The sequence below is a fragment of the Maylandia zebra genome, linkage group LG16, assembly GCF_041146795.1.
Source record: "Maylandia zebra isolate NMK-2024a linkage group LG16, Mzebra_GT3a, whole genome shotgun sequence".
NCBI lineage: Eukaryota > Metazoa > Chordata > Actinopteri > Cichliformes > Cichlidae > Maylandia > Maylandia zebra.
The window spans coordinates 11,194,484-11,219,382 of record NC_135182.1 but is presented as its reverse complement, the minus strand read 5'-3'; the positions used below and the strand labels follow the sequence as shown (position 1 = coordinate 11,219,382).

General features: G+C 42.6%; 1 protein-coding gene across 3 annotated transcripts in view; it reads left to right on the top strand.

Annotated features, from left to right (window-relative positions):
* Positions 1 to 9,373: 9,373 nt before the first annotated feature.
* Positions 9,374 to 24,899, top strand: part of dgkg (diacylglycerol kinase, gamma) — a 166,255-nt gene continuing 150,729 nt past the window's right edge. For all 3 annotated transcript variants that reach the window (XM_014410488.4, XM_014410489.4, XM_014410487.4), the window contains exon 1: positions 9,374 to 9,721. The gene's annotated coding sequence lies outside the window, so the exon portion shown is untranslated. The remainder of the gene's footprint in view (positions 9,722 to 24,899) is intronic.

Genomic DNA, 24,899 nt, shown 5'->3' with positions numbered 1-24,899 from the left:
CCTTTTATTTAGCTTAATTTAGCAAAAGGATGTAATATCGATGAATTTGTTTTGTTACAGCAGAAAGTGGACAGTGCAAAGTTACATAGCAAAAAATTTGAAAAACACTGGAATAGGATAAGACAAATAATTAGATATTGTACACAATAGAATAAAATAAATAAAATACTATATACAATAGAATAAAAAATATAAATTAAAAAAATATAAAAAAACATAAATATAAAAGGGAGCCAGTTGCAGTGGTTCAGGAATCTGATAAGGATGTCTCCTGGGCGCCTCCTGGGTGAGGTGTTCTGGGCATGTCCCACCAGGAGGAGACCCCTGGGCAGACCCAGGACACGCTGAAGAGATTATATCTCTCGGCTGGCCTGGGAACGCCTTGGTGTTCCCAGGCCAAGCAGGAGGAGGTGGCTGGGGAGAGAAAGGTCTGGGCTTCTCTGCTGTTGGGTTTGAAAATGAAGCCAGTGCAGAAATACTGCATTCTTTCACTGAATGCATAGTTAAGGTTTGTACGTATCTCGCTATGCAAAATTAGCACTTTATTTAACAAGACACCGAATTACACATGCTCCTTGCTAACAATGACAGAGAGCACTAGCATTCATCGATACCTCCAAGATGATCAAGACCAAACTGCCTGAGATTTCAGAACAGCAGCCCACAAAGCAACTGCACTTATGCTTGGTACTTGGGTAAGGTTGCCGGTGAAAAATATCCATGCACATGAACATGAACATTCGCTGTATGCGGTAAACCTAATGTGCAGGAGACACTTAAAAATCATTCACAAGATCTTTTTAAGAGCTATTCCAGACCGCATTGTAATAGAGATCTCAATGAATAATTAGAAAGACAAACACAATCTCACAGTGTGCTATTTTTTATTTACCTGCTCCTCAGATTAAGCTGAAAGCCATTTGTTTTTGATGCTGGAGTTTAAGACCCATCTTTGCTTATTGGTAGTGGCTGATATTCAGCTTGCAATTAGATGAATATGACTTTGCCCATGCCACGTGACCTTTGGCTGCACAGTTACATCATCATGGCTGACATTCAACGGGCCCTTCATCCCTCCCTAACATCCAGCATCGAGCTCTTGAAAGTTATCTGTCATGGTCGCTGTGTGGCAGGCAGGATGAGGACCCAAAATGCAAACTCACGGACTCAGGGGATAAACTCAAAATGCAGCTTTATTGCTGACAGGTGACAAACGAAAGCAGTGATACCAAAGCAATACAAAACTAAACTACACTGGGAAATGCTAATTGTAACATATACCAGAAGACACGGGGAGAACCACACACAGCATGAGGGAGAACGCGACGCCGAACAGAGGGAGACGCAGACAGAAATACACAGAGGGTTAACGAGGAAAGTGGGAACACACGGGGAACACAGCTGACACAGATAACCATAACGAGACAGGGCGGGGTGAACATAACACTGACGGGAGACGGGCAGAGTCAAACAGGAAGTACAGAGGTTCAGACAGGAGGAGAGAGAGCACGGGGAAAACACAGACATAACGGGCTGGGGAAACATGGAATAAAACATAAGGAGAGACGAGGGCTCACAGATACACAGAGGGGCACACAGGGGGTAAAAGCCACGAAGGGAAAACACTTAGGGAACAACACAACAGGGCAACTCAGGAAACATGGCCTAAATAGGGAACAAAATACAAACATACAAGAAAACTAAGAATACTGGGCCAACATGGCCCCCCATAAGGGCTGGCTCCAGACAGCCCAAACACAGGAAAACAAAAACCAAACAGAAAACGACCCAGGGCGGGCGGCGGGGGCCCAGGACGGAGGGCTCGGAACAGAAAACAAAAACGAGCAACAGAAAACACAGGAGCACAAGACCATAGTTCAAATAAAGTTCAGGGGGCCGACCCAGAGCCCACCGGCACAAAAGTTCACGGGTCACACGGTCGGGGGGCCGACCGGGCGGGTGGCACAGGTGACAGAGCTGGTCCGGAGGCCGGCCGCGCGGAAGGCAACGGCGGCGGCGAAGGGGACGACTGAGCAGTTCAGGAGGCCGGCCGCGCGGAAGGCAGCGGCGGCGGCGGAGGAGACGACTGAGCAGTTCAGGGGGCCGGCCGCGCGGAAGGCAGCGGCGGCTCTCCAGTGTCAGGCGTACTGGCCGAGGCCCGGTGGGCACAGGACCAGTCGAGGCAGGACCAGACGAGGCAGGACCAGACGGTGGCGATGCGGGGGCCGGACCAGGCGTCGCTGCAGAGGCTGAGGCAGGACCAGGCGACGGCGAAGCAGGAGCTGAGGCTGAGGCCGGACTGGGCGAAGCAGAGGCCGAAGCCGGACTAGGCGGAGCAGAAGCAGAGGCCGACGCCGGACCGGGCGACGTTGAAGGCGATGACGGGGCCGGACCAGGCGATGACGCACAGGCTGGAGCTCGACCAGGCGTGGCAGAGACGGAGGCTGGACCAGACGAGGATGAAGACTTGGATGAAGCCGGACCAGGCGAGGCAGAGGCGGAGGCTGGACCAGACGAGGATGAAGACTCGGATGAAGCCGGACCAGGCGAGGCAGAGGCGGAAGGTGGCTGGATGGGCTCCTCGGGCCCTCCAGCTGATGTGGCATGGTGCTGGACGGGCGGCTCGGGCCCCCCAGCAGACGTGGCATGAGGCTGGTGCGGTTCTCCTGAACCCCCAGCTGACGAGGAAGGTTGCTGGACGGGCTCCTCGGGCCCTCCAGCTGACGAGGCGTGAGACTGGATGGGCTCCTCGGGCCCTCCAGCGGAGACAGGAGGCTGAACGGGCCCCTCGGACCCTCCAGCGGAGACAGGAGGCTGAACGGGCCCCTCGGACCCTCCAGCGGAGACAGGAGGCTGAACGGGCCCCTCGGGCCCTCCAGCTGACATGACGCGAAGCGGTGGCGTCGCCGCAGGGTGCCGGATAGGCACACCTGGGAGTCCAACAGCAGAGGCAGGATAAACTGTTATGAAGGCCCCTGGCTGGACTAGGAGCTGAGGAAACACAGGCTGCTGAGGCACAAACCCAGAGAGAGAGAGAGCAGGTAAAAAACAGTCTATAGGGCTTAACATCTTAACACAAGAAACCATGAAGTGGACAGTGGTAGGGACCACCAGTTCTGAGCCAGCAATCACTAGGTTCCCAAAGTCTGCATCAGTCCAAAGTGGCTCAGAGGTTACTAGCCCAGTCTGTGTAGTCCTAGGAGAGGTCAACATAAGCTGGTTGGACTCAACCGGTGGTAGTGTGCGACTCAGAGGAGCTGGTTCAACCATACGGAAAACAAGAATTGCCACTCGATCCACAAAAACAAGGCTTAGATCATCAGGAGCTAACTCCTGGAAAAACAGTAAACACACAGGTATGGACCTAACCAATGGCACCGTGGTAGCATGACTGTGGTGTGTTGGATGGATGTGTTTGTTGGAACCCGCACCCGCAGTGATCTGTGGCTTCAGAGTGATGACTATATTGAGTGGAGAGACAGATACAGGTAAAACGGTACGTAAACCATTAACTGAAGCGGGTGACACTTCAGGCTGAGAGTGAGTGGTTACACCATTGTTCGAGGCCAAAATCCTATCTAGTGATGAGTTCACAGAGGCAGGAGAAAATGGTGTCACATTAACCCTGATCTCAGCCTCCATCTCCTGAGTGGAGGTAATGGTGCTGGAGCAAAACAGTTCAAAATCACCCTGTTTATTACCTTCAGGAAGACAGAAGTCATGTTGTGACATTACAGAGTCCAGGTCACCATGATCTGCAGTTATGTTTGCCTCATGATGACTTAACATGGGTTCATGATCAGTGTTCACAGTTTTCCGTTTGTGAGAAACAAGTGTAGCTGGGCAAACCGGAGCACTAGTTATGCTTCCGTTACCTTCATTCAGAGACTGGTGGAGGAGCAGGGCCGGGTCAGGAGGGAAGACATTAGCCACCGGCAACTCAGACTTGGTTGGAACTGCAGACACGGAAAGGGACACAAAAGGAAACACCTCCCTCCCACTATCAACATGAGAAGCAGTGGAAGTCTTTCTCAGTCTATGTGTGGATTCTAAGGTCCCTGCAGGAGTGAGTGAATTAGTCGTGAATGACTGAGAAGAACTGTCTCTAGCCTGCGGCTTGGTGAACAGCTCATTGCTAGCCATATCACCGGCTAAGTCTGTAGCCACCTCACATGCCTTCTGCTCAGAGGTAACTTGGAGTGACTGGACAGTTTCACTCACCTCCGAGCGTCGGGCGATGCGATGGCGACGCGAACGCCGTTTCCTTTTGGCCGTGGGCCCCGTTAACGTGGAAGGTGGAGCCTCCTGTGGCGTCACAGAGGCTGAGGAGGCGAGTGTTGGCGGGGCGGCAGGCGGGAGCTCCAGGCAACTTCGGGGGCCCCCAAGGGCTAGGCGTGTCCCGCGGAAAATCTCACCGTAGTGAGGAGCGAGCCATGGCTCCTCCCGTAGCTCTTCCTCCAGTTGCGCGCATGCGGCGCGCTGCCGCTCCTCGAGGTCGGAATCCGCGCCCCCCACAGCCACCTCGTGTTGCTCAGTGGAGGGCAGAACGGGCCGTGGCGGTGCGCGACAGCGGCGGGAACGCCGTTTCCTCTTAGGGGCGGCCGTGGGCTCAGCCTGGCCTTCCGTGGCGACCGGCTCCTCGCCCTCAGACCACATCCGTGCCAGGCAGGAAGCAGGAGACGAGTAGCCCGATCGCGGCGGCGAGGGTGGGTGGTCGATCTGTGGTGGGACAGCTGACGAGAGCTCCTCCTCGGTGATAAGCCAGGGCTTCCAACGGAGCTCGTCCTCCCGATATGCCCGTAACACCTGCTGCCGCTCCTCTTCACCGAAGTCGCTGGCCTCTGGCATCTCCGTGCGCCACGTAGTGTAGACAGGCGGTGGCGAAGATGTAGAAGCCGATGAGAAGCGAACAGGCGGCGTAACGGTGGTGAGCCCCATGGTCCCAATCCTGACCGTTTCCGGTTCTTTCTGGGACAGCTGCCCCGGGCGGATGCCCACGGCGGACACAAGAAAGTCCCGGATGTGGGGGCGCAGCGCGCCGAATAGCCACGGGAGCCCGGACACCATCCACTGAAGACGAACGGCTACGGTCTCCCGGTATTCGCCTCTAGGCAGCGTCGCCCATTCCTCACAGTGGTATTCCACCGTGTAGACCAAGTCTTCCTGGAGGTCCGCGGAGGGGTTGTGAGCTGCTGGGTCCAGTTCGTGGTCGCGTTCTTCTGTCATGGTCGCTGTGTGGCAGGCAGGATGAGGACCCAAAATGCAAACTCACGGACTCAGGGGATAAACTCAAAATGCAGCTTTATTGCTGACAGGTGACAAACGAAAGCAGTGATACCAAAGCAATACAAAACTAAACTACACTGGGAAATGCTAATTGTAACATATACCAGAAGACACGGGGAGAACCACACACAGCATGAGGGAGAACGCGACGCCGAACAGAGGGAGACGCAGACAGAAATACACAGAGGGTTAACGAGGAAAGTGGGAACACACGGGGAACACAGCTGACACAGATAACCATAACGAGACAGGGCGGGGTGAACATAACACTGACGGGAGACGGGCAGAGTCAAACAGGAAGTACAGAGGTTCAGACAGGAGGAGAGAGAGCACGGGGAAAACACAGACATAACGGGCTGGGGAAACATGGAATAAAACATAAGGAGAGACGAGGGCTCACAGATACACAGAGGGGCACACAGGGGGTAAAAGCCACGAAGGGAAAACACTTAGGGAGCAACACAACAGGGCAACTCAGGAAACATGGCCTAAATAGGGAACAAAATACAAACATACAAGAAAACTAAGAATACTGGGCCAACATGGCCCAGGACCATGACATTATCAGTGGATGTCAGACATTCTTTGGGAAGTGGTAGAAACTCAGAGCAAGTTTTGTTTTTCTGCCCTAACACAATCACATTCCTCTGAGCTACTTAAAACACTAAGGCAGCTGGAGAGCCAGTTTCCCTTTTAAGATTATGTTGTGGCCTGTAGATTATTTTGCTGGCCTTTTCACAGAGTTCCCATCAACAGGATTGCCCCCATCTATGGTTTCTGCATCTTTTTTCTACAGTCTCCCTACTGGCTTTTTTAAAGTCCAGCTCTTTTATCATATGAAGTTAAAAACAACCAACAGTTATCAAATAACTTGGTGTAACTTCCAGGCAACAGGAAGATGGAAATATGAGAAGGACTAGAGGGAGAGGAGACACAAAGAGGAAAAAATAGTGAATGCTTCTCTTCTTTCTCTGGGGACCAGCCTCTTTTAGCTCACATCTACAACGGCAGGAAACCATGCAGCATTGTGTGAGATGAGGCAACACACCAAATTGTGTGTGTGTGTGTGTGTGTGTGTGTGTGTGTGTGTGTGTGTGTGTGTGTGTGTGTGTGTAAAATACAATCAGTTAAGCGACGGGATATAAGGGGGAATAAATGAATAGACACAGCTGCCGTTATTCCTCCAAATACCAAGCAGTGGAACAACAGCCTGACACATTTACTGTGACACCTTTAGATTTATATGACAACCTGTGCAGGATGTTCACTGTGTGGGTGTATGATACACAGGAAGATCACATAATGGTCATGGTGAGAACTGTAGAAGAAAATATAAACAAGAGGCAGTTTTCGGGGAACTAGGTTTCCCTAGCATTTCCCATTTAAAGTAAATGTTGCTTTTCGAGGTTAATTTTAATCGACATTTTTGTGTTATTCCTTTGAAACTGTTTCCTAGTTTATCTCATTATATTCTGAATCATATAAAAATTTCTGAGACATACAGTGGGGCAAAAAAGTATTTAGTCAGCCACCGATTGTGCAAGTTCCCCCACCTAAAATGATGACAGAGGTCAGTAATTTGCACCAGAGGTACACTTCAACTGTGAGAGACAGAATGTGAAAAAAAAATCCATGAATCCACATGGTAGGATTTGTAAAGAATTTATTCGTAAATCAGGGTGGAAAATAAGTATTTGGTCAATAACAAAAATACAACTCAATACTTTGTAACATAACCTTTGTTGGCAATAACAGAGGTCAAACGTTTACTATAGGTCTTTACCAGGTTTGCACACACAGTAGCTGGTATTTTGGCCCATTCCTCCATGCAGATCTTCTCGAGAGCAGTGATGTTTTGGGGCTGTCGCCGAGCAACACGGACTTTCAACTCCCGCCACAGATTTTCTATGGGGTTGAGGTCTGGAGACTGGCTAGGCCACTCCAGGACTTTCAAATGCTTCTTACGGAGCCACTCCTTTGTTGCCCGGGCGGTGTGTTTTGGATCATTGTCATGTTGGAAGACCCAGCCTCGTTTCATCTTCAAAGTTCTCACTGATGGAAGGAGGTTTTGGCTCAAAATCTCACGATACATGGCCCCATTCATTCTGTCCTTAACACGGATCAGTCGTCCTGTCCCCTTGGCAGAAAAACAGCCCCATAGCATGATGTTTCCACCCCCATGCTTCACAGTAGGTATGGTGTTCTTGGGATGCAACTCAGTATTCTTCTTCCTCCAAACACGACGAGTTGAGTTTATACCAAAAAGTTCTACTTTGGTTTCATCTGACCACATGACATTCTCCCAATCCTCTGCTGTATCATCCATGTGCTCTCTGGCAAACTTCAGACGGGCCTGGACATGCACTGGCTTCAGCAGCGGGACACGTCTGGCACTGCGGGATTTGATTCCCTGCCGTTGTAGTGTGTTACTGATGGTGACCTTTGTTACTTTGGTCCCAGCTCTCTGCAGGTCATTCACCAGGTCCCCCCGTGTGGTTCTGGGATCTTTGCTCACCGTTCTCATGATCATTTTGACCCCACGGGATGAGATCCTGCGTGGAGCCCCAGATCGAGGGAGATTATCAGTGGTCTTGTATGTCTTCCATTTTCTGATGATTGCTCCCACAGTTGATTTTTTCACACCAAGCTGCTTGCCTATTGTAGATTCACTCTTCCCAGTCTGGTGCAGGTCTACAATACTTTTCCTGGTGTCCTTCGAAAGCTCTTTGGTCTTGGCCATGGCGGAGTTTGGAGTCTGACTGTTTGAGGCTGTGGACAGGTGTCTTTTATACAGATGATGAGTTCAAACAGGTGCCATTCATACAGGTAACGAGTGGGGGACAGAAAAGCTTCTTACAGAAGACGTTACAGGTCTGTGAGAGCCAGAGATTTTCCTTGTTTGAGGTGACCAAATACTTATTTTCCACCCTAATTTACGAATAAATTCTTTACAAATCCTACCATGTGGATTCATGGATTTTTTTTTCACATTCTGTCTCTCACAGTTGAAGTGTACCTCTGGTGCAAATTACTGACCTCTGTCATCATTTTAAGTGGGGGAACTTGCACAATCGGTGGCTGACTAAATACTTTTTTGCCCCACTGTAAGTCATCATCAGTGATGACCCCAGCGCTGGCTCCAAACCTTGTTGTTAAATCCCTGTTGTTATGTTTTGGTAAAAGGCCAAGGAGTTATTTATTTAAAAAAAAATATATAAGAAAACAAAACAGTTTTCAGTGCAAATCAGAATGATAATTTAATTTGTCCCTGATTGTCAATACTCCACTGGCAGAGGTGGCCATGAGTTATTTATGGTGAGAATGTGATCAGACACAACTATCAGGTGTACATTGAATGTTTGAGCTAAATGCTTCCACATAGTCGTGTACTTGCATTCTGGGATGAGTAGCATAGAAGCACAGAGTACTGAAGATGTGCAATGGATACAAACTGTTATCCATTACAAACTGTTGCAATGTTGAATGTTCTTATTGGGATGGCTTGACAAATTTGATTTGCTTGGGGTTTTCTCTGTTTCTAAAGAAACCAAACCACGGGAAAAGCTAGGACTATACAAACTTATCAACCAATTTGGACTAGAATAAACCAACTGTAGGTGCCCTAAGATCTCCCAGAGTTAACCAAAGCCAATAGAGGTTCATAATTTAACTGTTTCCATTCTGGAAGCCTTACATCAGATTAAACACAAACAATTTAACTGGAACTATTTATTATTATAATAGAACCTGCCACCAATGAAGACGTATGACAATTTGAATAGATGTGACACTCTTGAGTCTATTTCCATTCTCTGAAACATAAATGTGATTGGGCATTCTGCCTTTTGTAGGAAATATTGTTTTAAATAAAAAAAAGATTTATTGTTTTTGAAAATTCAAAAAGAATAAAACAGATATGACCGTAGTGAGGACAGTTGAATCAAAGGGGAAGAGAAGAAGCAAGCGCAGCTGTTGATCAGTGAGACAGAAAAGGAAGAGAAGAGAGCAAGAGAGGAAGCTGAACATGGGGAAGCAGAAACACACACACACACACACATTCGGGAAGAGAGGGAGAGAGAGAGGGAGAGAGAAAAAACAGCAGCGAGAGAGAGAGAGAGAAAAAAAGGCTTAATTAATTCAGGCTGGATGGGAGGGATGTTGCTTCTGTGCCTGCTGAGGCTCCAGTCAGTGCCTCTGCTGTCGTGCTGCATGTAGCCGAGTGTTTGTGTGAGCAGAGAAGACGACTCGGCGGCTGCTGCCTGCCTCTCTTTGCCTGCCTCATTGGGAACCAGACACCAGTCCAGTCTAGCCACGACTCCACATCCTTGAGCCTGCTGACTGACTGGCAGTCTTTTGGACTGGACTAGCTTGGTCTCTACTAAACGACTAAACAAGGATGTTACTTGGACTGTAGTGAGAGCAGCAATGGCCAGAGGTAGGACAGACTTTCTTGTGACTACTCCTCATGCTCCCGCTTCTCTCATGTCTGTCTGCTGCTGTTGCTTCCATTTTTCTGTTTCTGTGAGCACTCTCTTCTCTCTCGTTTCTATTTAACCTTTAACTACACTTAAATATTTATATCTCCCGTTTTGTTTCTTGAAAAATTTCTGTCTCTCTGGCTAATGATATTTTCCAACTTTTCTGGGGGTTTTTGTTTTGTTTTGGGTTTTTATTGTAAACAAAACTCTCATTTAGGTTTTGTGATAAAAGACTATCATTTTGCAGTTCAGGAGGTTTGTGACGTGTGTTTGGGTGGAGATGGATTAAAAACCAAAATGCCTCAGACTCATTGTTCCTTAAGAAACAGCTGGCTACAAAACAGTTCAGCAAAATATAGGATCAATAGTGTAGTCTGACCGGGCGGTATTAGGCAACAGAGTCAGACATCATGTTCCAGGTCAGGTTACTGTTCATTTTAAAAATGTCTTTACAGTAAAATATGCAGCAAGCCTAATACAGTGACCTTTGTGAAGGAGTTGCAAGGCAAGAGAAAAATCAAGTAAAAGCATTTCCCCAAACATCAGCTGTTTTGAACCAGGGTGTAAGTTTGAACTAAATGTGTGTGGTCTGTCTTCAGTTCTAATTCTGAGGCTATTATATTTGTATTTTTCATTAAAAAAACACCCATTTATGGGTATATGTTGCACATCTTCAAGTCACTCCCTTGTAATCCCAGGATGCCTCCTTGAGAGCGATGCTTTAGAACGAAGCGACCGACTCCTCGTGATTAATCTCAAATCGGCACGCCTAATTACATCTCATCAAGCAATCACCGAATGTGATGGTTATTTATTCCTTGACAGCATCCACTTGGATGCTGATAAACATTAAGGACTCTCTGCCCCAGCCTCGTCTACATGAACACGACGAGCGAGCTGAAAGGGCAGAGCCGAGCCAATTGGGAGGAGAGGATCAACAGAGAAAATGAGAGGAGCAGAAACACATGAGAAGAGGCTGAGTCCCTAGCAGGGAGTGTGAGGATAGAGGGTGAAGAGAAGAGGATCATTTAGCAGAGCCCTGAAATGCTGCTCAAGCAGCAGGAAAGCATAGAAGCACAAGTGCATGTGTACACCACAGTACATGGCCATGTTGCGGTGTAAGTCATGTTGAAAGAGGATGGCTGCTGGGTCAGTCAAGGTCTGAGACAACAGTAGTGAAACCTACTGATGAGGAGCTGTCTGTCATCAGAGAGTAATTCACTATTAAGAGGTGAATAAGTGCCTATTTCTTTCATTTACACAGTGACCTGAAGAGGTGATCCCACACATTTTGAAACATCTGTTTCTTGATCGAAATACATATTTGTTCAGTCACATGAAAGCAACATTTAAGAAAAATTAGTGTAAATTCTTCTAATTATTTTACACAAGTCTTCACTACTTGAAGTTTTAGACCCAAACAGTGAGAGTAAAATGAGTCATCACTGGCGCTAAATGAATTAGTGGCTCAGCATCGCATTCTGTGTTGTTTGCTCAGTCATGATACACAGTTTTAAAAGCTTATAGACTCAAAGATGATGTTCTGTACATAGGTGACTGCTGAGGCCTTTAACTTATCATTTTAAGACAGAACTGAGTGAGCTGTGAGTCTGACTGAGCAAACAATGACACTGCAAGGTCATAGACTAGCAACTTTCAGTTGCAGAGAAGCCACATGGTAAAAAACAAAACCAAACCTTTTTTTCAATAATCTTCCCCATTGACTTATTTTAAAAAAAATATTCTTATATGTACAATATGTGCAATCAAGTCATAATGGCAGAACACAAGACTTACATTCTGATGTGACCTTTTAAGCTTGTTGCGAAAACTTGCAACAGTATCATTAATTTATAGCCAGTAAAATGTAACAACTGTCAGCACCTGTCATTCCCATACAATTAACCAATAATCAGGTTTCTTCAACAATTATTTTAAACGATGGTCATGTCACATTGCTGAACAGGAAAAATGGGTAGAATATTTCTACTCTTAAACGGCAATGAAAGGCAACAAAAGCCCACAGAACAAGCCTGTACAAATTGCATGCAATCCACCAGCCAACTTCAGCTCAAGACTTATTTCGGACTTTCATTTTAATCATCTGTTTTGTTTTTACTGGTTTCATTAAGGTTTGGAGAACAAAATGACTTCTTTTTTGTTGGAAAAAAGATTCCACTTTGGGTTGTAATGGACACTGTCAGGTAAACATCTGATTAGAAGTGTATCCACCATCTTTTTGCTCTGATTTTGATCTCCACCACTTCCTACGGGAAATATTTGTCCCTTCAGCTGCAAAATTCTCCACTACATATTTCCACTACTGATGAGTTTCACTCTGGGCCTGTAGCTGTTTGCTGCCACGCAAGTAGTAGTAGTATTGATTATAGCTACTTTAGCAAAAAATAACTAAATTACACATTTTTAAATGAGGCCATGTTGTAACATGACTAATGCAACTTTGAGTTTGTTTTTGATGTTCGTCACACCCTCTGCTCTCAAGCTGTTAAAAGCAGTTTTGTGATTATTGAAAGAGGACAGCTGTTTGTATTTTTATTTCTCTTTTAGTGAAGTAAAAATAATTTTATAACAGTGCTAGTTCTATCAGACAAGTGTCAGCAAAACATGTAGCTAACATGATCAACCCGAAATGTTTTAGGGTGACAAATAATAACCTGTAGTACAGCCTCTATTAAGACTAAAAAGATATCCTAATAAAGGGCTTTCAGCAGTGTCCAGGCAGACCTAGATTCTCCACAGAGCTAAAGCAGAGGTAACAGGCCTCCAGAAGCATTTCATCCTACTGAAGTCGCATTTATGAAGTCAGGCTTTATTAAATGGAGACTATATAATATATTTGCTGCATATGTGTGAAATCTTGCACAGTATTAATTAGACCCTTTTTCATGCAGTAGGTTTTTAACAGTGTATTGCTGACCAAAACTACAAGAGACTACAACCATTTCACTAAAACATCCTTGTATGGTTTTCTAGTGAAGAGGTTGGGTTGAGAAATGATGCAATACAAAGCATGAGGGGCCAAAACAAGGATTGGTCTAACGCTCCAGTGATCCAGAGGTAAATGTGTCCTGAGTATCCACAAGGCTGCATACCACTGTCTCTTCGCCAGTCATCTATATCACACATTTGTACAGTTAAAAGTAACTCAGGAGTGGATGTGCAAAACCTACAGTGTTTTGATATTGTAGTAAATCTACACCGACCATCCACCACATTACTGGAGAACTGCCTAGTAGTAGGATTAGAATTAGGACGTATTTAAGCCACAAATATGCTGCGTTTCAGAACCTATAAGATGTTTCTTTTGAAATCAAGTCTTTATAGATCTGTATTATGGCCTGTGAAGTTATTACAGTTTGGGTATGCCATGTGTGGTCTGCAGACCTGCAGCTCCAGTGTTCCCTGTGGCTCTTTGTGCCTGTCTCCAGTAATTCCCTGCGGCTTTGGCAAAAATATAGATGAATATGAACACATGAATATAAACGTGGAAATCATATGACATGTATATTATGACATATTCCAATTATACATGTATAGTAATGCATGATCTTAAGTTCAAAACAAAACAAAACAAAACTTTTAATGTTCAGAGTGCCCCATATAGTTTAAGAGCAACACCAGTTAAAATAGGACTGTACATTTTAATAGATTTGACTCCACACTTGCCCAAATTGTGTTAATTAAACAATTTTTATGACTTTTATTCTACAATTTCATAAATGTAACAACAACATATTATTATTGAAATAACAACGTAAAGTTAAAGTACAAAAAAAACTATAAATAGCCCCTTGCAGATGAGTCATAAGTGGTATAAGATTTTAATCATTTAGACTTTTTAATAGCGTTGATAGTCAAATTTATATTTAAGTTTAGAAAACAGACAGTCCCTCTACTCTGATTCTTTCTGTGAAAGAAGCAAATTAACTCGCTGAATCCTTTTGAATATCTCTATTTTAAGCAGAGCTGGAATTAGCTATATGCTGTAAACCCTCCTAATTTGTGGTGTATATCTTATCAGAAGGGAAGCAAAAGATGTATAACTAAATGCTTGACTTTAGTAGCCTAAATTTGCTAGTGAAATCGAATTATTTGCTGCTGTAAACAGATGTGCTCCTTGAACATAATCAGAACCATAAATCAGCAGGAAGTAAAAGAAATAAAATTATCAATTTCAGCAGCACTTACAGAAGTAATATACAATTTTATTTATTTATTAGCTTCCACCATGTGATTGCTACTCTTCCTGGTGCCCACCAAGGGGGGAAAAAAATCTTCAAACTTACAAAAACCAAATTAGAAAACACAAACTTTATAACCAAAAAGTATATTGCATATTAAAAAATAAGCATTAAAGAACTGTTTTGTTCATACTGGATTTACTAGATCTAACATCAGTTGACTTCACTGACAGGTTTCATAATTATGATTAGTTCCAGTATAGGCTAATTATATACAAAGGTGTTGTGGTGCATGGCACTTTCTAGCAACAGCTATCAGCTATCAGCAGCCATTGTTGAAATTACATAGTTCACCTGTTTAGACCAACAAAAAAGAGTTATTTAATTTTACATTTTTTAATTTAATCTTCTTAACCTGTTCAATGGATATCCTATCAACATCACAATTCAACAAATGAGACTTAGAAAGAGGTTTCCTAGAACCAAACACAACAGATTTAGTTTTGACAATATTTACTGCTAATTTGATAATTTTCACTGATTGATTTACAGCCTGTAAGCTCTGCCTGCAGGCGCTAATGAAGAAGTTGTAAATAATGTATGTATTGCAAATGTACATATTACTTTGTCAGAATTTTAACAAACTAAATCATAAAAATTAAAAATAAAAGAGGGCCCAGATGGCTGCCTTGTGGAACACAAGAGTAAAGTCCTGTTTGTTTTTTTTTACCTCAATTATTTTCTCTTCATTAAAGTCAACACTGAAGGTGCGAAACCATAGTGTTAAGCTTTCCCATAAGAATGTCATGATCAAAACCATCAAGTGTTATTTAAAAACAGTGATAAAGTTTAACAAACTTACTATTGTTAGTATCCCTTTGTTTGTCTCTTATACAGTACTGGTGGAATATTGAGGTATATGCATGTTGCAAAACTGTTTGCCATTTTGACAAAAGTCATCAAACATTTGTTTCGATATTATCTTTTCAAACATTCACTTCCAGTCAGAACCAATAAAATCAAGACTTGTCAAGGAAATTTATGCAAAGGCAATACTTTGGCTTCTATCCAGATCTGGAGGTAAATTCCGAAAATATTATAAGGTTAAAGGTCTTACAACTCTAGACTCTTCAGTAATCTGATTTAATGCAAAATGATACATTTCATCTTTCATTATATTTTTCAAGATCTGTTGAACTGAAAAAAAAAATAGTAAATTGTATACTTTACTGACAAAAAAATCTTTAAAATAAAATTAGCAATACCTATATGCCTCCGAATTCTACATATCTATGAAATTTTATTAATTCATCACATATTTATCACTTTCCATGATTTCTTACTATTATTTACAGTGTTGTCTCTTATTGTTGTGATTTAGTCATCTTAATTCTTTATCTACAATATGACTTCTGTCATAAATACAACCCAATTCCTGAGCAGTCTCTTTTTCCCTTATCTCTCTGCAGCATTGTTGATCTTAACTCATCATCTGACAACCCTTCGCTGTTTGCTTCCCGATTGGAGCATGTTTGTTAGACAGATTCATTAAATTATCCATAAACAACTTGTTTTAACATCATGCATCTGACAAGTTTCTTTTTTTCATGTTATTCAGAAATAGATCCATATTAAAAAAATTTTTTATCTGATCCATGGAATACAATTCCTCTTCCAGGTTTTCCAATTTTGTATTTCAGGTGACATTTATCAAGTTATGATTAGTTGAACCCACCCCCCACCAATACAGCCTGTGAACATAATCTTTTAACATTTGTAAATATATCATATGTGTATGTAGAAATTCTATTATGGTCTATTGTGACTCTGTGGTTATTTAAGGGAAACCTTGTTGGCTGTGTCACAATTTGAAAAAGGTTACAGAAGTCTGACTTAAGACTTAAATCCCTTTTTCTTTTTCTTTATGAACAACTCCTATTAAGCCAATTAATATTCCAGTTGCCAAGAATTAAAATATCAAAAAGTGGTATTCCTGGTGATGACCCTAACCCTTTCCAAACTGAAATCCTACCTTATTTTTTGGAGTCAAGTAAAAAAGTATTTTTTTTATGTAAATGTAAATGGCAAATGTTTCTTTGCAATTAAGGGACAAAGAAAAGTTATATTCAGTGCCAGTGTAGCTCAGTTAGATAAGCCATATGCTGCATGGCTGAGAGCAGCCGACACAAGTTTGAATCTGACCTGCGGCCCTTTTGCCACATGTCTCCTCCTCCTTCTTCCTCTTCTTTGCACCTGTCCAATAAAGCCCAAAACATATTAGAATTATTTTCTTTGTCCCTTAATTGCCAAAGTTTGGGCGAACATTTTTTTTTCTCATAAACAAAATGTATATATTGTGATTGCAAAGGATTCAGGTTTTCACTGATGATGATCTGGACCTCAGAGGGTTAAGCCAGTTTTCATCTGATTGGCTGTCCCTTGGAAACAAAGCGTTTAAACAGCAGTTAGGTGGTTTCTGTGCTCACAACCAGCTTTGTACCTGAGTTGACCATATGAAGGACAACCACTCTTTATGACATCACAGAGATCCAATAGTAGAAAAAAAGTTTTATTATATAGTCGTATATACACGATTAAAATGTGGTAAATTACAACAGGTCACATGTCAATACACTGTATTTTTAAGTTAAAGGTGCCATTCGAAGCATCAGTGGTGTTTTTGCCTTTAAAGAGTGTTTACAATGTTTTTTGGTCAGTGCATTTAACTCTGGGAAAGCGGTATTTCATACATAATCATGTTTCATATACACAAAACTCAACCATGACAGGGTGGACAAGCAGCATGGAAACCTCTTATTTCAAACCGACTGCCATTCCTCTTTAAGTACAGTGCAATCAGTACTTGTGTATAGCTTGGCCTTTCCATTTCCCTCTGCGTTTTACACACAATCCCCCAGTTGCCATGACACCAAGGCCTTCCATAAATACTCGTGGTATTTGTGAGGCTACATCCCCAGTAGGTTAGAGAACAGAAAGCCCTATGTGAGCCTTGCCTGCAGCAGTGCTAATCGCAGATCAATCTGCTCCCAGATAGTTTGTCACCTACAGTGCCATTTCCAAGCTGAGATTTTGCTCCATGTGCTGTGGGTGTTCGCCACAGTAGATCACAGAACACACATACATATTGTCTTTTCATTATCCTTGTAACCTTCACAGTGTACACTTGCTGTAGGCAAATAACAGTGTGGTAGAAGTTTAGCAGATGACTAACAATGCTCATCATACAGACCTATGAAAGCATAGGTGAAAGCTATTGTGATTCATTCTCTTGAGATTGATAGAACTATCATAGAGAATATCAATCTTCTAGATTAGGATTTAACGGGCGATGAGTTGGGCGAGAATTAAAGATAGTCCGGGACAAGAAGCAGGAATAGCATATGTGTGATTTTGTGAACATGATGTGTGTGCCCTGTCACGTTTTGACATCAATCAGCAGCAGTCCTTTTAAGGGTAAAGATGAAACACGTGTAGTCCATAAGGTTACCCATGGCTCCATTAAGTTTCTTTTTTGAAACATTAATAATCACATTAACAATCTCACAGAAAAGGAGTCTCTGTCAGAGCAGAAAGGTTTTCCACTGACTAAGGAGTGGTTTGTTTTAAGACCAGGATTTGAAATAAAAATGTTATAGTAGACAGTAAACCACATAACTATCAGAAAAGTAATAATAAATGATAATGATGTAATCTTAAAACAAAAGGTACTTTAGCCTTCTGGTTCCATCTTGAAAGTAAAAGCCGATTCAAGTTCAAAATACTCCGTTATGGTTGAATTAAAACAATTCTGTAAAAATGAATGGGACATAATTCCTCCACATCACTTTCAACAGTTGTTTACATTTCTTGCTGCCAAGGGTGGCAGCAAGAAAAAGAAAACACATCTTTTTAGAATTGCATTTTGTTAACTTTTGTCTGTTTTTGTTTTATACCTTGTGAAGCACTTTGTGATTTTTTTTTTTATCTAGAAATGTGCTATATAAATAAAGTTTTACTTACTTACTTACTTACTTAAGGCGCTTCATATTGTAAGGTAGACCCTACAATAATAGATACAGAGAAAAACCCAACAATCATATGACCCACTATGAAAAAGCACTTTGGTGACAGTGGGAAGGAAAAACTCCCTTTTAACAGGAAGAAACCTCCTGCAGAACGAGGCTCAGGGAGGGGCGGGGCCATCTGCTGCGACCGGTTGGGGAGAGAGAAGGAAGACAGGATAAAGACATGCTGTGGACGAGAGACAGAGATTAATAACAAGAATGATTCAGGGCAGAGAGGTCTATTAACACATAGTGAGTAAGAAAGGTGACTGGAGAAGAAACACTCAATGCATCATGGGAATCCCCCAGCAGCCTACACCTACTGCATCATACCTAAGGGAGGATTCAGGGTCACCTGATCCAGCCCTAACTATATGCTTTAGCAAAAAGGAAAGTTTTAAGCCTAATCTAAAAATTAGAGATAATGTTTGTCTCCCAAATCCAAACTGGAAGGTGGTTCCATAGAAGAGGGGCCTGAAAATTGAAGGCTCTCCCTCCCATTCTACTTTTAAATACTGTAGGAACAACAAGATTTGTGATTGCAGTGTGAGATTGAAGTGCTCTAATGCAGCGGTCCCCAAACTTTTTTGCGCCACGGACCGGTTTATGTCCGACAATATTTTCATGGACCGGCCTTTAAGGTGTCGCGGATAAATACAACAAAATAAAACTAGTACCGGTACTGAAAAAATGAAGATTTATTCATAACACATGTGAAAAGACCCAGGAAAACCAAGTTAACAATAAAAACGATAACAAAATAACGCTGAAAACCGATAAAAACCCTGAAAACCATACATTTCACACCTGAGCCTCAACTCTAGCGGCCAAACGACTCACGGGCCGATACCGGTCCGAGGCCCGGGGGTTGGGGACCGCTGCTCTAATGGAGTGATATGGTACTATAAGGTCATTAAAATAAGATGGGGCCTGATTATTTAAGACCTCTTATGTGAGGAGCAGGATTTTGAATTCAATTTTAGGGACAAGTACTTTTTACACAGGACCTTGGATAGTTCTTTTCCCATAAAAAATGAAATAATGATTTAAAAGCAGCATTTAGTATTTATTTGGGTTGTCTTAGTCTAATATTAAAATTTATTTGACGGTCCTAAAAGTTTAAGTGCGACAAATATGCGAACTAAGAAATTGAGACTATACGATATACTGCACTGTATATGGGCTTGTAGCAAGATATAATAGCGCTTTTGCTAAAAAAAAAAAAAAGGGGGGGGGGGGGGGATTCTAGCCCTGTTATAGCTCACCTGGTTGAGTGGGTGACACAGGCAGCATTGTGCTTCCTGCATGTCATTCTCTCTGCCTTTGCTACTATCTTTATCTATTAGTATCTCTACTATCCTATCAACAATAAGGGTAAAGATATTTATAAAAACATTTTTGTAATAAAATAATATTAATAATAGTATAATAATAATAGTTCCACAGCTACACTGTAGCACTATGAGGACTTGGCCTAACAGAAAATATTCTGATTACCATGTTTCTGTAAATATAAATATAATTGTTAAAAAAGTTTGCTATAAGTGACTGATGTTTGACACAAAGGTTGCTGTCTCTATCCATTTAATCCATTTAAGAATTTAAATTTGGGGGAATCTTGGATAACTTTCTTTTAAACTATTACATAGTTTAAAAGAAGAGAAGAGATCGTGGCTCAAGAGTTGGGAGTTCGCCTTGTAATCGGAAGGTTGCCAGTTCGAGCCCCAGCTTGGACAGTCTCGGTCGTTGTGTCCTTGGGCAAGACACTTCACCCGTTGCCTACTGGTGGTGGTCAGAGGGCCTGGTGGCGCCAGTGTCCGGCAGCCTCGCCTCTGTCAGTGTGCCCCAGGGCACCTGTGTGTGGATGGGTGGACGACTGAATGTGTAAAGCGCTTTGGGGTCTTTAGGGACTAGTAAAGCGCTATACAAATACAGGCCATTTTAATAGGGAGTTAACGGTATTCTTCCCGAGTGCTCTTCTATCTAAAAAACACTTTAATGTCATTTGCATTTATCAGTCAGTCCTCTTGAAGCCCCTTCTCTAGTGTTCAAGTACTTTAAGCATCTTCCCTAACATCTTAGACCACTTCAAGAAGCCTAATGAGCCATTAGAGACACTAATTTGTCTGATCAAAGCAGAGGAAACCTGCCATAGGATTCAGGTGACTGAAGTGATTCAAGTGCTTTGGTGACTAATGCTGAAGAACTGGCCCCACTTCATCTCAAGGGTGAAAGAATTAAACCTCAGCCCACGTGCACTTGCTGTTAGAGTTCCTTCTTTTAGTGAAAGCTCTGAATGTGCAGACAGCGCTGATGATGTGCATTTGAGACACACACAAACACACCCACACAGGAAAATGCAAATTGAACAGCAGATATGAGCTGCTGCAGGTGTGCAGTGCTCGACTGAAACCTGTGCCCAGTCCTGTAGCATGAATGTGACTGCTTGGTTCCTCACTGTCATGCTGCAGGACTGGGCACGGGTTTCAATCGAGCATTGTCGGGGGGCACACAAAGTGGGGTCCAAGGACTTAATTTTCTCTATTATGGTGAATTTTTAGTCACCAATTTGTGTAATTGTCTTTTATTTAGAGGAAAACACAAAAATCCGGCACCAGATGTTCTTTTAAAATATATTTTATTAATATAATGTAGTCAGGCTTTCGGAGGTTGTGAGTTGCTTTCAATTAATTATTCTCAATTTATTGCATTTTATATGGTCCCTGCTGAGTCAGAGCACATGCAGGCTGGCTCTAGATGTGAGTCAAGATGTAACTAGTTTAATCATGATATCAGGCTAATTTTGTTTATGTGTTTTAGTAATTAAATGGTAAATGAAGTGATACTTATATAGTGCTTTTCTACTCTACGGCAAGCCTCATTCACACGCACATTTACATAATGTATCATTCTTTGTCAAATGTTGCACACATACATTCCTTTGATGTCTTTGTGCGACACAGAAAAAGTGAATGGATGGTCTCTACATGCAAGGAGGAGGTGTGATGGTGTCTTGCCTCAAAATTGAAGGCACACTAAACCAGCATGGCTACCACAGCATACTACAGCGTCATGCCATGCCATCCAATTTGCGTTTAGTTGGACCATCATTCATTTTCCAACAGTACAATGACCCCAAACACACCTCCAGGTTGTGTAAGGGCTATTTGACCAAGAAGGAGAGTGATGGAGTGCTGCGCCAAATGGCTTAGTCACCTGAACTCAACCCAGTGGAGATGGTTTGGGATGAGATGGACCACAGCGTAAAGGCAATATGGCCAACAAGTGCTCAGCATCTCTGGGAACTCCTTCAAGACTGTGGAAAACCATTTTAGGTGACTACCAATAGTAGTCACCAGAGCAGTCATCAAGCAAAGGTTGGCTATTTTAAAGAATATACAACATGTTTTGAGTTATTTTACACTTTACAACATAATTCCATATGTGTTCATTATAGTATAGTCATGAAAATAAAGAACAACCATTAAATGAGTGTAGTGTAGACTTCATTTAAAATGTAACACCTGTCAACTTACCTATTGTGACCTGTGACTGGTTGCTTATGACAAGTTAAATGACATGTTTCTCAGTTATGTTATTTAGTGACTGAAGACAAGGTGTTTTCTTTAAAGATTTTAAAGGCTTATTTGACTGGCAGTAAAACTTCAAATCTAGAAATTGTATGTACTATATTGCCAAAATTTCAATTCAGTTCATTTCTATTCATATATCACCAGATCCCAACAATCGTTGCCTCCAAAAGACTTTATATTATAAGGTAAAGATTGTATAATAATACAGAGAAAACAGAGAAACCCCCAACAATCAGATGACCCCCTATTAGTAAGTGCTTTGACGACTGTGGGAAGGAAAAACTTTCTTCGTACATGCTTTGTCAAAGAGGATAGGATTAAGCCTATTCTTAAAAGTAGAGAGGGTGTCTGTCTGCTGAATCCAAACTGTAAGATGGCTCCACAGAAGAGGGACCTTAAAGCTGAAGGCTCTGCCTCCCAGTTTACCTTTACATACCAGAGACCACAATTAAACCAGCAGTCTGAAAGCAAAGTGCTCTCTCGGGGTGATACAGTACTATGAGGTCTGGGGCCTGATTATTCAAGACCTTGCATGTGATGAGAAGGATTTTAAATTTGATTTTGGATTTGACAGGGAGCCAGTAAAGAGAAGCTGGTATAGGTGAAATATGGTCTCTTTTTCTAGTCCCTGTCAGTACTGTTACTGCAGCATTTTGGATCAACTGAAGGCTTTTCAGAGGTTTTAGAACATCCTCATAATTAAGGATTAAGTCCAGCTAGAAGTTATAAATGCATGAATAGTTTTTCAGTATCACTCTGAGACAGGATGTTTCTCATTTTAAGGCTATTACAAATATTAAACATATATGTTTAATACGCGCATTGAAGGACATATCCTGTTCAAAAATGACTCCAAGATTCCTTCCTGTCTAACCATCCAGAGTTACACACTCAATGGTACCACCTGTACAAATAAAGGGTAAATAGAATATAAACACAAAAATAAGACACTATATTTTTAAGGCTGAGTACAATCACTTCATTTTTATTTGAACTTAGAAGCAGGAAATTAGAGGTCATCCAGGTCTTTAAGTCTTTAAGACATAGTTTAACTTACTGATCTGGCTTCATGGTTAGAAAGTTGGGTATCATCTGCATCGTGGAGAAAATGCATGCTAAAGGCTTTATGTAATTTTTTTTTAATTTCTTTTTTTAGGCAGTGTCATTGGAAGGTGGATGTATAATTCAATCACAATCAGAATAGATCGTAGCACAGAACTTGGGGAACCTGACTGTGTAAAATGGAATCTCCATTTCCATGAACAAATTGGAGACTACTAGATAGATATGATTCAAAGCACTGCAGTACTGTACCTTTAATACCTACAAGCACGGTCTAGTAATAAAAAATTATGGTCATCAGTATCAAATTATTATTTAGGATTTCAATTACTGCCAACTTGTGGTACGTAGCCCATTAATAGAGATAGATTGATCATATTTAAGTTTGAAACACTGATTAAAATAAGAGTACCATCCCAGTCTTTATCCATGGGGTTTAATATGTCGGCCCACTCTTTGTAGCTGTAACAGTTTCAACCCTTCTGGGAAGGCTTTCCATAAGATTTAGGAAAATGTTTATGGAAATTTTTGACCATTCTTCCGGAAGCACATTTGTGAGGTCAGACACTGATTTTGGATGAGAAGGCCTGGCTTGCAATTTCTGCTCTAATTCATTCCAAAGGTGTTCTGTTGTGTTGAGGTCAGGAGTCTGTGCACGCCAGTCAAGTTCTTCCACACCAAACTCGCTCCTCCATGTCTTTATGGAACATGTTTTGTGCACTGGTGCGCAGTCATGTTGAAACAGGAAGGGGCCATCTCCACAAAGTTGAGAGCATGAAGTTGTCCAAAATGGAACGAGACTCCTAAAAAACAGCCCCACACCATAACCCCCCTTCACTTAACTTTACACTGCACAATGCAGTCAGACAAGTCACGTTCTGCTGGCCACTGTCAAACCCAGACTCATCTATCATATTACCAGCTAGAGTCCAGTAGCAGCATGCTTTACACTGAATCTGACGGTTTCAATTGTGCCCGTTGATGTAAAACTTAGATGCAGCTGCTCGGCCATCGGAGCCAAAACCATGAAGCTCTTTAGCTCTGTTCTTGAGCTAATGTGAAGACCACATGAGGTTTGGAGGTCTGTAGTGATTGCTTCTACAAAAAATATAAAGTGGTTTGAGTGCTCAGGTGGCATAGATGCACTACATGAAAGATGCACTATGCACCTCAGCATCTGCTGACCATCCATCCATCCATCCATCCATTCGCTTCCGCTTGTCCTTTTCAGGGTCGCGGGGGGCGCTGGAGCCTATCCCAGCTGTCAGGGCGAGAGGCAGGGTACACCCTGGACAGGTCGCCAGTCTGTCGCAGGGCTAACACACAGGGACAGACAACCATTCGCACTCAGTGACAATTTGGATTATCCAATTAACCTATCCCCACAAGCTGCATGTCTTTGGACGGTGGGAGGAAGCCGGAGTACCCGGAGGGAACCCACGCAAACACGGGGAGAACATGCAAACTCCACACATCTGCTGACCCTTCTCTGTAATGTTACACGGCCTACCACTTTGTGGCTGACTTGCTGTCATTCCCAATCAGTTCCAGTTTGTTATAATACCGATAACAGTTGACTGTGGAATATTTAGTAACAAGGAAATTTCTTTAATGAATTTGTTAAACATTCGGCACCCTATCACAGTACCAAACTAGAATTCAGTGGCTCCTAAGAGCAATTCATTCTTTTGCAAAAGGTTTTTAGAAGCAGTCTGCATGCTGACACACCTGTGGCATGGAAGTGATTGGAGCATGATGATTTGGATAGGTGAATGAATATGTACAGGACACACATGATGCTTATGGGTAAAAAGTTCAGCTGACTGTATAAATAAAAACGTGCTTGCTAATGATGACAGCCCTCCTGTTGCAGTAATTTGGTCTTTCTGTAACACCCACAGGGGTTGCGTTTGTAACCTTTGAGCACTTGGAGTGTGGGTTTCATCTGTGTGAGCCAGGCTTGGTAATTTCCATGTGGAAATTAGTCCAATAAGGAGAGATCACTTGGAAGAATTTAGCATTATTTATTGAGATTGAGAAATAAATGTGGCAATTAGACTCTGATCACACATCATGGCAGATCGGGAATCCCAGGACTGATGCGATTTAGAACAGGACCCCCTGCAGTCTAGATGCTGGTGGTGGTGAAGATGAGGACTGAGGCTTGACTAGAGCTCTGGCTGAGGTGACTGAGGTGGAGCTGGGGATGAGGTG